We start from the raw sequence: 16,325 nt of genomic DNA on the forward strand, positions 1-16,325 counted from the left end.
GATAAAAATAATTGTGCATTTTATTTTTATCACTCAAGATTTTAAGTCACACTTATTCAATCCCCCCCTTTCTAAGTGTTTTTCTATCCTTCAAGAAGGACTTCAAAAATAAAAAAGCCTATGTTTCTTGGGAAGATAATGAGATAAGTTCATCATCCGATTCGGATAGCGACGAAAGTGCAAACCTAGCATTGATGGCTTCACACCATTCCGATGATGAGAACGATGAGGTTAGTAATGAATTTTCCATTTATGATCATGATGCACAAGGTGCTATAAACAAACTATTAAATGAATGCAAAATGCTATATAGAACCTTATCAACACAAGAGAAACAAATCAAATCTCTTGAAGAAAAAATTGATACCATGCAAAAGACTTTGAGATAGAAAAGAAACAATATGTTGATAGAGAAAAACAAAAATCTACATGTAATAGTTGTTAATTACTTTCCTTTCAAATTGTCTAATTGAAGAGAGTCCTTGAAAGATATGAGAAAGGACAAATTGGTTTAGAGGGTGTCCTTAGTCAACAAAGATACTCTAATGATAAACGTGGGCTTGGTTATTCAAAGTTCTCAAAACCAAGTTCTAACAAAACCATTTTTGTTAAGGCTAGTGACCAAACAAATGCCTCATTATAATCCACTCACATCATTCATTTTGGTTGGAAGAGCTTGATTCAATTGATACTTACAAGAATATAATTCATGTGAAAAAAGTCAACTATTCAAGATCACATTTGACTTTTGCGAAATTTGGCCAACCATGGACTTTTGAAGATCAAAATCATGAATATATGTTTATTGAAGTCATTTGATCAAGAAAAATCAAGAAAATCAATCAAGAGTCAAAAAGTCATCAATTAGGGTTTTTGACTTTTTAATGAAGAAATACATGTTTTAAGGTTAAACTTTGAATGATCATAACTTCTTCAATACTTGGCCAAATCTTGTGCTCAAAATCCTCACTAAAATTAAAAGTGAAGATCTACAACTTTGTCAATCTGAAGATTTTTTCACAAATCAATGGTTTTTAGGTTATGAAGTTTCAAAGTTGTTTACTTTTTCAACACTTAGAAATTTTTACAAGGCAGATTTTTCCTCAAAAGTAAACATCTTTGAGGCCACTTCTCATCAATATTTCTTGAGAATTTGAAGAAACACCATACATAAAAGTTTTAGAAGATGTTTAGGGCTTTTACAAAAGTACTATAACTCCTCCATAGCATTTGTGAGCTAGTAGATTTGAAGAGATGAAGTTCGGGTTTCATTCTTGAATTACAAGTCCATTTCCATGAAGAACCAAATTGCAATCTTGAAACAAATTTGTATACTCCTTATTTGCAGACCCTGTTGCTTGTAAATCCCCCCGTAATCAAAATATTACACACTCTTTTGAGCCATTGTCCAAGTGATTTATTCATTAACTATTGAATCATTCCATTTCAAGCATAAAGATCACAATTCCATTTTGGAAAAGTGACTTTAATCAGCAACAACTCTTGCACTGAGCTTCTAACTTGTTTGGTCTGCACCAAAAGTAATCCAAAGCCAAAAAATAACACCCTAATGTGCAGAAGAGTCACCCTAAGGCATGCTTAAAGCTTGTACTATACCATGGGAATATTAATTTTCTCATTTCTTCACCATGAAGCAAAGTCACATAACTTTTGTTTGAATCAACCAAATGGTATGATCCCCCCACCCACAAATTATAAATCTTGCCTATAAATAGAAGGCCTTGCTTCTGAAATGAAATACAAAAAATCCCAAAGTCACTACCTCACTTGAAATCGCCATTTTGTGCCACTTTGCATAAAATTGCAAATTTTGAGTTCCTCTTAAAATCTTTGTAAACCAACCATTCAAGTAGTTTCTAAACATCATTTAGAAGCTGTTCATCACCCATACTAATCAACAAAACCTCTCTAACTCAAAATCACCCACAAAACCACCATTGTTGCTTTTTTGAGCTTCAAACACCCAACTTAAAATCCACTTGTGCATTCTCCAAATTTCCACTTTATACACCTCACATACATCATATTGAAGTGATCCAAACACCTGTTACACTTTTGTAAACCCGGGAACACCACCCCTATCTTCACTTTAAGCTAGCTGCAGTTGAGGCCGAGTAGGAAGTTCTAGAAGGTTTCAAGCCATTTCAAGCACCTCCAACAAAGAATTTGATTTCCAGCTTCAGAGGTAAGTCATTCAAATTTTAACTCCCTTATTTCTGCATCCTTTTTAATAAAACTTGATACCATTGTGATAAGAATCATGTGAGGATCATTAACCCTCAATTAGTTGTTATTGATTGTTCTTGTACACCATTTAATTTCATTTAGAAGTTTTAGGGTTCATACGATTTTTCTGGAAAATTAATGAGTTAGAGTTTAAATAAATTAATGAGAGTCATATGGTTGGATTGGTGGTTGAAAATTAAGTAAACTTCATGTTTAAATCTTTTGAAATGGTTAAGAATTGGTGAATCACGATTTGAGGTCCATGGTTGTCCCAAGGAAGAAGATGAAGTTCATCCTCTAAATTCGAGAACTTAGTTTAAAATATATTTGGTTGAATGTGCTTTAAATCTTGGATGTATGGCTACCCCAGTGGTAATGCGCACGCTCTAAAGTCTCTCTCCCTTGCCTAGGTCACGTGTTCGATCCCCATCTTTTGCCATTTTTATGATTTTTATTTGGTTTTCTCATATTTCTGAATGGGTTATATATTTAATGAAGCAAGACCATTATGTTATCAAACCAAGTGCGTTGCCCCAGTGGTTACTGTTTTAAACCATGGGTAAGAAGGCGTGAGTTCAACACCCTTAGAGGCCAAAATATAATTTTTATCACTTGTTTATTTCACTTTTTTAACAACTTTGATATTTTATTTAAAATAGAAAATTAAATCATTTTCACTTGAAATTTTGTACACTCTTTAGTTACCTTGTATATTTTAGGAATATATTTAAAAATTCCAAAAATATTTATTGTTTAATCAATTTTAAATTAAAACAAAATTGATATTTTTATGCCTTTTAAAAGCCTTTTAAATCAAACATTTTTAAAAATATTCTTCACCATTTGACTTGTACATACTTTTGTGAACCCATTATGGTTAGTTGATAAAGCCTAAAATTGTCAAGGTACTCACTCTATTTTCCAACTCTTTTAATTAGTGCTTAGTATTGTTAAAGCTTTGCACCCCAGTTGTTTTGAAAATGGTTTTGTATTGTTAAAGCTCAACCTTTTTAAATCAACCCTTGGTTTTGTATTGTTAAAGCTCAACCAATCTCTTTTAATTACCCTTGCCTTGTATTGTTAAATCTTGACACCTTTTTAAAAACTTATTAATATTGTTAAAGCTTAACAATTTAAAAAACTCTTTGAGTATAGTTAATGCTCAACACCCAAAAAGATTTTGCCACTTGGCTCTTTATTTTCCTTTTAAGGGGAACTACAAAAGCTCTCCCTATTGCACTTAAGGGGTGTGTAGGCCTAAGATACGTTGTCTTACCGAGCTCACTTTTAAAATATTCTTTTCTCATCCCCCCATTCTATTTAAACAAAAAACACAAAGTAACAATTTTATAACAATAAAAACAATAATATATATTTCAAAGAGGTTCTTACAGAGTACCATAGATGCGAGGGATGCTAATACCTCCCCATTGCATAACCAACCACCGTACCTAGATCTCCAAAGAAATGAGAATGGTATTGACTAAAATTGTCAGGTACTCACTCTATTTTCCAACTCTTTTACTTTGTGCTTAGTATTGTTATAGCTTTGCACTCCTCCTTGTTTTAAAAATGTTTTTATATTGTTAAAGCTCAACCACTTTAAAATCAACGCTTGATTTTGTATTGTTAAAGCTCAACCACCACTTTTTCTAAATCGCCATTGCCTTGTATTGTTAAAGCTTGACACCTTTTAAAACTTTTTAAGTATTATTAAAGCTTAACATTTTAAAAACCCGTTGAGTATTGTTAAAGCTCAACATCCAAAAAGATTTTACCACTTGGCTCTTTTTATTTTTCTTTTAAGGGGAACTACAAAATCTCTTACTTACCTATTGCGCTTGAGGGATATGTAGGCACAAGATGTGATATCTTGCCGATCTCACTTGTAAAATTTCTTTTCTCATCCTCCCATTCTATTTAAACAAAACACATAAGCGAAAACAATAACAATAATAACAAATATATATTTCAAAGAGGTTCCTACGGAGTACCGTAGATGTGAGGGCTATTAATACCTTCTCCTTGCATAACCAACCCCAGAACCTAAGGGGTGTTAATAAACTTCTTTGGATTTTATTTCGTGTTTTCCCCATTTTCTTTGGAAACAATAAAGCGCGGTGGCAACTCTACTAAAATATCTGAGCTAAGTCAATCAATGACTTTAGTCTCAACTTAACATATTTCTAACAACACTTCATTATAATAGCATCATAAACATTTTACTTAAAACAACATCAACAAAATCAATACTAAAAAGGAATAACCTATTTTACTTAACTCATTGTACATTTAAACTTTACTTGACTAATGATACATATGGACTTTTTTCAAAATCAACACAAAAAAGAAAAAAAAACTATTTTTAGTTTTATCAACATAATCAAAATAGCAGAAACTACAAGCAATAGGCAATCCACACAAGAAAAAACTAACATTTCTAAGTTATGTTCATGGATAAAATGAGCCAATTATGTGCCAAATAAGTGATGAAGAAGATATACTATGGTAGAGAAAATTTTGTTTATGTTTGGTTGTCATTCTTGTGTTTCAAGCTACACTTGAGTTTCAATGGTGTTATGACGTTCAAAGGGAGGAAACATGTGTGATTGAAGAGTTGATATTCGAACACTTACATGTATTGGAAGGGATGATTTTTAAAAATCGATTATGGAATATGTTAGGGAATTTAGACGAAGGAGATGAAGATGAAAATTATCTAAAGTATATTTTTGCAACAAATTGTCCAGTTTCGTAGGAGAATCAAGATGAAATGAGTGTTGAAAAATAAATGAACAGACCGAGTCTAGTTCTGGAAAATACAGGGAAAAGATATTTCCTTCTAGTTAAACAATTCAATTGAACGAATATATACTTTTAAAATAAATAAAAAAAGAAAAGCGCCTTAGAACTAATATTTCCTCGGTCCGTGTGCGTGTGTGTGGTCTAACGGTGAAACGCTTGGGTCATGAGAGTGTGCTACTCTCAAGATCTCAGGTTCGAAACCTGCTAGCTATATTCTTTTTTTTTATATCAAGGACTACTGCAATGAGCTCTTTTTTTTTATATCAAGGAGTTTCAATAAGGCATGAAAATTAGAGTGTGAATTTAAAGATAAACAATATTTCATAAATGGATTATAAATGTGCTCCAAAATCATTTACAGTAATTTTCCATCAATCTATTATCTATAACTAAATATATTGAGAAAAGAGTTTTTTTATCAAAAGTTTATTCTATATTCAAAAAAAAGTTTTGGATGAAAAACATATAAAGCAACTAATCATGATCACCAGAAACACTTTGATCATTTGCCTTGACTTCCAAAAAATATAATAGTTAAAGATCAATTCTTTTCCAGGAAGTAACTCAACTACTTAATTCTTGGAATTTTCATTTGCTAACATGAAGATTAAGAAGAAGCTAAAGTTCAAAAATGTTGATAGTTGCATAATGAAAAAGAGAGACTAAAGTTCAAAAATGCTGATAGTTACGAGTAAATGCATACATCTCTCCCGACACATGTTACTGTTCAATTTTCAATGCGTGTAAATGTTTGTTCTAATTAATTAATTAGAGAAAGGTGTATGAAATTGGAAAAAATTATATATTAAAATATTAAAATATTAGCTTTAATGACTATTACATTTGTGTTTTTTTCTATGTATGATTTTGGCTTATTTTAAATATAAAAAATGAATTTGGACTAACATTATTTTCAACAAAATATTAAGAAATTTAAATATCATTATTAATAATTTATTGAGGAAAATAGATTTCGTCACTAAATAAGTAATACCAATTTCTTGTGATGAAAATATAAATATGTCACTAGTTAGTAACGGAAACATATGTTTATAGGTGTTTTATTTTTATTTTTAGTAATGAGATAATAAAATTAATGATGGATTTATTTTTTAAGTATTTATGAAAATTCCATTTCTAAAATTTTGTAATATTGAAATTCTATATAAATTTATAATCATCACAAAATATTTTGTGACGGAATTTTATTCCATTAATGACGGAAAACTATCCTCTTTAAATTCAAATTTTATAATAGTGAAATAAAAATTGATTAAAAATTATTTTTATTTATTTACAATTTATAAAGTATAGTATTGTATGAACAATATATTTATTTTGTATTTAGAAACCTAATTAAACACATTTCTTTTAGACCTAAAGTAAAATTTTGGACTATCTTATTTTTGGACTAATTTGATATTTTGACACTTTATATAAATAAATCTCATAAAACATATTACTAAAATCTTTCTACTTAGTTGCACAGGATGAGAATGAAAAAAGATCTCCATGTTCACTGATCCCTATTTAAATTTTTTAATTATAGTATACAAACAACTATAATAAATAAATAAATAAAAGAATTAAGATAGAAAGTAAGATACTTGTAAAAAAAAAATGTTAACAAATAAAACTCAATATAAAACGTTAAATATGAAAAAGTATTTATATAGTAAACTTGCACATACATTTTCCATTAATATAAAGTAGTTTATACTTTGTACACTTTTTTTTACACAACATCATAATTAGTATATGCGAGTATATTTTGTGTGAGAGTAACTAAAATATATAGTTTGCATAATATTTATACTCGATATGGTTATACCACATATTATTTATGAGTTAATATTAACTATATTACATGATTACTTTAAGTAAAAAAAAGTACTATACAATAAATTATCATATAAATATGTAGATCTTTAAATGTTTGTGAGTCTATTAAATAAAGTATTTAACAAAAAAACAAGTAGTTTTCCATAAAAAAAATGAAAGATTATAATTTAAGTATTGTTTTTTGAAAAATAATTACTTATATTTACAATTGAAAGGAGTACGTTTTAGAAAATAGTAGAAATATTGTGTTTTTTATAATTATTAAATCAAAATTTAATATTTAAACATAATGAATTGTCATTCGACTAATCTTTCTCTCTTTTTTCTCTCAATAACTATTTATTATTTTTGACATTAGTAAGAGACCTTTATTTAATTTTTCATGAAAAAAAAGACGTTTTTAATATGTAAGGTAACATTGGTTCTTTAGTGAGCCCAACCTTATACACACACTTTTTTTTTTCAATTTTTTAGTTAAACAATTTTTTTTGTATAATTTTAAGTAGTTGAAGCTTATCAATTTTCAGCAAAGAGGAATGCTAACGCAAAAACTCAAGAGAAGGATGATGTAGGTGTTCCATCATTAAGATTAATTCTATTGGGAAAGGATAAAGTGTTTCTAGTACTTGAAGACGATGAAGACTCTCGTTGATGAAAATGCATAGGAGTTCTTCTAAGAAGTAGAGGAGGAAGACGAAATAAAAGACGAAACATATGTGCATCGGAAGAAAAATGATTTTGCTGCATTAATGGAGCGCAATACAACCACTGCGAGCGAGAATTCGGTTCAACATTAAGAGATTTTCAAATTTGGGCCTCATTTACATTTTTTGGCCCATAACAAAAATAAATGGACATTACTCATTACACGTCATGCCTTCCTCACACACTTAGATGAAATTCACAAATTACCTTCAAAATCCCGATGCATCAAGTCAAATACACAATAAACTCTCTCTAAATCTAGCTAAATCAAAGATAAAAAAGTCCAGATTTTAGAATCTGCACGCCCTAACCCTCCAAACCCTGAAACTTAGATAAAAGATTTATTCGAAAATTTAAGATGTCATTGCGACAACCATCCAAAGACCTCTAAAACAATTAACAGCATGCAGCGGAAAAATCATATCATTTCAACTTCACTTTAAACTTCTCAAATAAAGTAGTAAACTTTAAACCACATAATTCAACATTAACTCAAAAACATAGCAAAATGCCTCATTCGCGATGTTACAAGATCAGAGGACTAAAACCACTAAGATGCGATAAACGATAAAAAAATAAAGAATAGCTCCAACAAGCCACTTTCCACACACAATAACAACTCTACTCTTGATTATCTGCAAGATGTCCATGGTTGACAACATAAAGAAAAAGCGGTGAGAAATAAACTTCGATATAAAATGGTAAAGAATCCAAGGGTAGATAAACACACAACCTATCATACATTCAATACACAACCAACATCATCACAATCTCACACCCATTTTGCGACAACATATACATATATGCAATGAGACTTACGACACAACGTGACACTATGCATGTGGTACAAACTTAACATTTGGTTCTCTCAGAAACTGGGTCCCCATTTTGAATTCATGAGCCCGTTTTCTAAGCTCGGAACAAGCCATTAGTATCCCCTTTTTAACTCGCGAACATGCCTATTTCATCGACAGGACACAAATGATGCATGTCATACAAATCAAGGCAATAATAATAACAATATTCAAGGTCCCCTTCTGACCATAAACAACATGCATTGACAACAAAGTAGTAGTCCCTATTCTAAATCACTATCAAACAATAATAACAACACTAGTCATATTCACCGCATATAATTAAAAACATCACCAAACAATAGTATATGCATCAATATGATTGCGACACAACTTGAACAATAACATTTAAATAAATTAGTTATTATTCAAACAATACCAAGTTCTACCAAACAATAGCCAACTATCGACTAAACAATAAAACATAATCAAAATTTCAATCTGACAACTCCAACTATACAAACTGGGCAACTTACACCCCTTTTGACAACATGACAGGTTGCCCATCACTAGGGTGACGCTCGTCATCCACCCCACAGTCCTAACCTATCATTCCCATGACGACCGACTCAACAAAATAAGCTTGTAGACCATGACGGTCTCCCCGTCATAGCGCTGATGCCCTACAGCTGCTTCAAACGTGTGATTCCTAATTGACCATCCCCATGATGCCCGTCATGCTATTAAAATATGCAAACTCCAAACACCTAGAAAAATATTCACACATATTATACATTAACTAAGTAGAAACCAATCGAGTTTTAGCACATCAAAATCGAAAATTTTCAATGGTTTATGATAGGTTTTCAAAGCTTTCACAATACAACAATGGAGAAAATTCAACACAACCATCAACATGATTTTACACCTTATAATCCATATGAAAATCAAGCATAAAAATTAGATTATAAAAGTAATCCTTCTCAAAAACTCAGATTAACATGTACCAATAGCAAATCCAAATATTATCACAAACCTCAACATATTCTTAGAGAGATTAAGGGTCCCTCTTTTACTCTTTCATGCAAAACACCCACATAGAAGAACTTTCTCCCCCTTACCTCATATTCCTAGCATAAAAAATCCTAATTTGATTAACGTTGGTGGTTTGTGTTCTCCCCTCTTCAAGCCTTAGCCTCGCTCTTGCCTCTTCTCCTTAAAGTTCTAATTTCACGTACCGACCGTTCTAGGTTAATTATAACCTTAAATAATTAGGTTTAATCTTTTTATTCCATCTTAATAATAATTCTTTTTTTCTTCCCTCCACTATTCTCTTCAAAATCTTATTCCCCTTAATATCCCTTTTTCTCACTTTAACTCAAACTTTACAATTTTCACTATTTTCTTATTTATTTAATTAATTAAAAATAACCACATTAAATCTAATTCTTTCTAATTATTCTACCAAATTACCATTACTCTTACTACACCCCAACATATATCAAATACACATATAAAATCAAAATTTATTTAATTAAAAGTATACCACCTACTAATTAATCAAATAAAAACACAAAAACTGATTAAATAAATTAATCAAATTTCTGGATGTTACAACTCTCCCCTCATTTATAGAATTTTCTTCCTTAAAAAGTACCAGAATGAAAAAACTTTGTATAAGACTCCCTCATCTGATTCTCCAGCTCCCACGTCAAGCTTCCACCCCTAGCAAGTCCTCCCCACACCACCTTCACCAACGCAATCTCCTTGCCTCTCAAGTGTTTCACCTCTCGAGTATTTTTTGAACCGCGCTAGTGTTTAATGAAAAATATCATAACTTTTGTTCCGTAACTCCGTTTGAGACGCGATTCTATCTCATGGTGATGCCTTAAGAGGTTAAAAGTTCACTTAATGACCTGAATATATTTTTTTACTTAAGGTGTAATGTCGATGGATGTGTTTCTAGCTGCCGAGTTGGGTTTTATGTGTTGTCGTGCGATTTATGTTAACTAATGTTGGGCATGTTTTGGGTGACTTAAATTAGTTAATTTTATGATTACATTGTGTTGTTGAGTGTTAATAATTGATTTTAAAAAATATTTAATTGCTATAATTAAATTGATGATGCCATTTTGTGTGGTTATGTGATTAACGAAAGATGATGTTTTGTATGTGTCGCTACCGCGAAAAATGGAATCAGAGTCGCCACTAATATATTCATCCCATCGCGGGAAAGGAATATCAGAAAACCTAACTCAGAACAAGAACAAGGTCTTTCGACCAGAGAACAGGGCACGGGAGTCGGTTACGCAAGGGGAAGGTGTTAGCACCCCTCACGCCCATCGTACTCGATGGTATCCACCTATGTTTGATTCTATCTAAAGGGTATATCTATGTCTAAAGCCTAAATGTGAATGAATGCAAAAGAAACACGGGGAAAAGAAGGAATTATTTACAAGTGTGTTCGCTTAGGCCCCGCGACCCAATGCCTACGTATCCTTTTCAGGAATCAGAACGACCGTAGTTCGGCTCCATAGTTTCCATTTGTTTTGTGTTTTTTAGTTGAACAGAGGTTAAGGTCACAATCCACGACGCTCGACCTTTGGAGACTTATACGCCTATTTTTGGAAAGGACTTAACTTGTTCTTAAGCAGAATGAACTTTGGTTTGTGTTTTTTATGTAACTACATGATGAACAAAACCCAATACAAGGTTTCGCACCACTTCGTCACTTTGTTTTAATTCGAGCCTTTATTAAGTGTTTTAACTGTTTTTGGTTGGGTATTTTTTAAGGGAATTTACTTTGCGATTCGAATCACATAAAAATGTATAATGATCGAGAAGCAGATTAGGGAATGAATCCCACTCACTTCTATCCCATTATATAATGTTCAAGAAACAGATTAGGGAATGAATCCCACTCATTTCTATTCCATCAATTAATGTTTGAGAAACAGATTAGGGAATGAATCCCACTCATTTCTCTCCCATTAAGTAGTGACCGAGAAACAGATTAGGGAATGAATCCCACTCATTTCTATGCCGCTAAGTGATTGAGAAACAGATTAGGGAATGAATCCCACTCATTTCTATGCCGCTAAGTGATTGAGAAACAGATTAGGGAATGAATCCCACTCATTTCTCTATCACTTTCTTAATGTGATTCGGATCTTTATTTATTAGTGTTTTAATGTTGAAAAAGAAAAGAATGAACAAAGGGGAACTAACCTATCTTCTAATCTAAGTTATTCTAATCTACAAATGACCCTAAGGTTAAGGATAACTATCCTAACCTATCTCAATTCCTCTTAACAAAGAAGGAAGAGTCTAAGGGAACATGGCAAAAGAATGGAGTTACAACTCCAACAAGATGAGAAGAGAGCCCTAGGGCAGTAGCAAACCAAGAAAAAATGAGTGTCCTAAATCAAACACAAAAGCCATATGGCACTACACGAAAATATTCACAAAGAGTTACCAAAGTATCGCATAAATCGTCACTTAACAATTAGCGAACAAACATCCATTGATCGAAACAAAAAGCAAATGAAAAACATGAAAAAAGCTTAAAGTCAGTAGCAATTAGTTCATTTATAGGTCTAAGATCTTATACCAATCCATGTTAGTAAATTAACTTGAAGCAAACAAAGTTCTAACAAAACTACACAAAACTAGGTCAAAACTAGTTAATAGAATTCAAATTAGGAGTGAAGTTAGAAAGATGTGATCAAATGATGGGAATCAGTAGTTAATAACCTCTAAGAGGTGTCTAAACAACCATAAAATCATGTCAAGTAGTCTCATACAAAATTATAGGTCATTTGGACAAGTTATGATACAATCGCTAACTAAAAGCAAGTCATTTACATGTAAGAAAGGAAATTTGAGCAAAATAAGAAGACACGATTTAAAAATCTAATTCCAGGTCCTAAAACCTCTTAAACAAACCTAGGAATGTCCTCAAAAAGTATTAAAAGCATTGTACAATTGCATCATCATTTACGGGCAAAAACAAACAACAAACGTACATAAATGCACAATAATCGAACGCTAAAGGAACTACTCTAAAAACCCTACTAAAATTTAGAATCAGAACTTCCTCTTTGATACATGACATCCTATATATCTCTATTGAATGTACACAAAAAGGAATGGAAAAAATCAGTTTGCAAGTTATTCAATCAAGCCTAAATGCACAAGGTATCTAAACCGAAACAAAATCGACTACACTTTAGAAAACAGTCCATTAAAAATACCAAGATAAGTCCTAAAATTCTTAGAAAAATATTACAATTATTTACACACATTAAGCTATCTAAAATATATTTTTATGGATTTTTTATTTTAACCAAAATTGGATTATGAATAAAAAATTAGAAGAGAACCAAGTTTCAAAACAACTCTCAAAATCTGTCAACCAGGGGGTGTGTTAGTGAAGCAATTTGAACTAAAAAAAGTATTTGTTAGCGTTTGGGCCTGATCAGAGGAGGTGCAGAAAGAAAAGCTGAGGCCCAGACTGTTTTGTTATCCCACTTTTATTTCATGCAACATTTATTTCGTTTATTCTATAGTTTTTAGAAAATGTATCGTGACACATATAACATTCACATGAAATCAATTGGTCACCACATTTTAAGTCATATAGGACAAAGAACACCCACAAACCAATCACATGCCTACACCTCATCATCTCAATAATGCAAAAGAAAACAAAAGCCAGAAAATGGGGAAGGGAATCAGTCCCGTCGCGCCACGCGTCCAGATCGGAGAAAGAAAGAAAAAGAAACAGACGCCGGAATCACTATTCCGGTCGTCTTCTCCGTTTGCTCCCACGGCGGAGCTCGGTCAAATTTTCCAGAAAAATAAAAAGGCACCACCTTCCTTCTCTATTTCTCGTGTAGATCAAGGATCTACCATTAGTTTCTTCCAATTCTCTCTCTATCATTCAAACCGAACCAAATTATGTAAACCCTAACATTCAAGATCTACTCTAAAACACACAAAATAGGTACCAAAGCAATCCTCATGCTGCAAGAAACTCAAACACGCAATCCATACACTCATAAGAGGTCTATACCACGCAAACAGAATACATGCTCAATGAATATGCAACAACTTCAATGCAGACATGGTGGTCTAAATCCTAACCTAATCCCTGATGACGGGTTCCAGGCCTATATGCTTCTAAAGCAATGGAGAGAGTCACTTACTTGGAGAGATATTGATCAATATTTGAGGAGATTGCTTTCTTTATTCTTTGAAGGAGATGATGATGATTATGGAGCATTCAAGTTTGATGAAAACCTTGGATCTTGGCAACTCTACTAGTGCTGAAGATGGTGATGATTCATGGAGCAGGACCTTGTGGCTTCGGTTATGGGGTGAGGATGGTTCAAGAAGAATTTGTTGAAGGAGGTTGTTACGGTGAGAGAGGGATGAAGTGAGAGAGAGTCGTAGAGAGAGTAATGAGAGAGAGAAAGATCAGAGGGAAAGAGAATTTGAAATTGAGAGAAAAATCATGGTGAAGCGTGTGCCTTGGTGTAGTGTGAACTTCGGGTTTTATAGTGAGGGCATGGAGTGTATGGTAGGTGGTTCATTGTTGTATCATGAGGATGAGGTGTAGCAGATTTTTATGAGTTATTTATTCCCTTCCTTTTGCCAGCTTAAAGAGCAAGTTGTTGTTTTTTATAGTAAGTTCTTACGTGCTTTTCGTTTCAGCTTTTGTGCATGGCTACAAATGGAAATAGGTGTGCCCACCCCTGACATACAAACACTATCCTTTTGCCACAGGATTATGGTGATAATCTCTCCCTTGACCATTGCTCACGTGAACCTTATATATGTCAGGCCAAGGTACCAACTTCCAACATGTATAACTCATGCCATAGCTCATCATTTGCTTCAGATTTGGGATCATTGTAAAGAGTGTATGGAGGACAAGAGTTTTTATGTTTGTAGGTCTCTGGAATAAAGCTTTGAAGTATGAGCAATGTGATCATAAATATGCTGTATCCTCATTGCATGGGCCCTCATGAGTGTAACTTGGAACATGCCTTTGCCTTAGTCAAAACGAGGCTCGGTGAAGTCACGACTTTAGAGCTCTATAAATAATTCAAAATTCATCCCAATTGCTTAATTCTTGAATCAATGGATAGCCAACATGGAGATGAAGAGATCCATACTAAATTTGTACTTTGTGAGCCTTTATATTTCTCTAAAACCAATCTCAAAGTAAGCACGCCACGTGCTTGATCATTTGCATGCATTGGCGAAAAAGCTGCCTGGAAACTTGCCTTGATTTAGTGAAATCTTCTGATTTTGAGCCTCTTTATCTCTCGTTCCTTGCCCCATATGAAAAAATTCCCAACTACAATGTTGTAGAGGGCCATGAAAGGAACAATGTTGCTCTTGAACTTGTCTTGAAATAAGACCTAGATCCTTGTGTAAATATGCTCTGAAGTCAGCTGCCCAGCTAAATTTGAGAATTCCAAAACTCCCCAAATTTTTCTAAGTATAGAACTTGCCCTTTTTAGAAATCTTAAATTTCAACTAACTTTCCACAAATGGAATTTTTGATGATTTACTTGATTTTATTTATTTCTTTGACTTTTCCTTGACCGATTACCCACAAAAAGTCAATGTTTGACTGTTTGACTTTGACCAAAAAGTCAACATTTTCTGATTTTTCTAACTTCGGATGAATTTCCTGATTAATCCATTTCGGAACCAATTCTCAATCAACTTCCAACCAGATGAACTCCAGTGAATGATATTTCTTCAAGACAGCCATATTTCACGTCCACAGACACCTCCTGATTAAATCCTGACCAGGACGTCAACAGGGTTGAATTTGGTCAAAACCTTAATCTGAAAGCCCTGATGAATATGAGATTTGTATCTTTTAACTTGAGCTTTGATTTGGAGAGAATAAAACCCTGATTTTAGGAGTATGCTGATGGAAATGATCCTCTATAATCAGACTTCAGATCCTTTCTTCTGAACCAAGGGGTTTTCTCAACCTCGACCTCTTTTTGTCAATTTTCTTGGGCAATAACTGTGATATGGATGAATGTGTTAGATGAATGACCTACATGCGGTATGTACATGAATGTGATATGAAAGCCGATTGGATATAAATAAATGGGCAAATTTTGGGGTGCAACAGCTGCCCCTATTCAATCTTCTTAGACCTGAATGTACAAATGATACAAGTTCTGGACATGAGAGGTGTAAGTGGATTGAATACCCGAAAGTACCATCAAAATTTGCATTCTGCGGTAAATCAAAGAGTGCTAAATGTTATCAAAGGATACCAGCTGAAGGTGGACCTTAAACAGGTTGCTAACCTCAGTTAGACTTCAAAAAGAGACACAGCCGAAGGGTGACTCGATAAAGGATGAAACCAGCCGAAGGGGATTCCGATCCTATTTTGCTAACCTCAGTTAGACTTCAAAAAAGAGACACAACCGAAGGGTGACTCGATAAAGGATGAAACCAGCCGAAGGGGAATCCGATCCTATTTTGCTAACCTCGGTTAGACTTGAACAAGGAGACGTAGCCGAAGGACGACTCCAAAAGGAAGAAAACAACCGAAGGGGAATCTTACCAAATTGCTAACCTCAGTTAGACTTCAAAGAGAGACACAGCCGAAGGGTGACTCGAGATCTAAAAGGGTATGCCAATAATCATTGGACTTGGCGAAACACAAGAACTACAAGGTTCCTTCAGGCCGAAAAGCGGGATGTAATTATACAAGAGTGACAATCAATCGAATTGCCATACACAAAGTATGAGTTATCTAAACGATTGAACTCAGCAAACGGGAAATCACCAAAGAGATAATGATCTTTGTGCAGAATGACTTTGTATCCAATCCACACTGGAGAGAGAAAATGAGACTTCTTTTGGGGATATATTACCTTGTGCCTTTGGAGC

The sequence above is a fragment of the Vicia villosa genome, unplaced genomic scaffold (assembly GCF_029867415.1).
Source record: "Vicia villosa cultivar HV-30 ecotype Madison, WI unplaced genomic scaffold, Vvil1.0 ctg.005397F_1_1, whole genome shotgun sequence".
Lineage (NCBI taxonomy): Eukaryota > Viridiplantae > Streptophyta > Magnoliopsida > Fabales > Fabaceae > Vicia > Vicia villosa.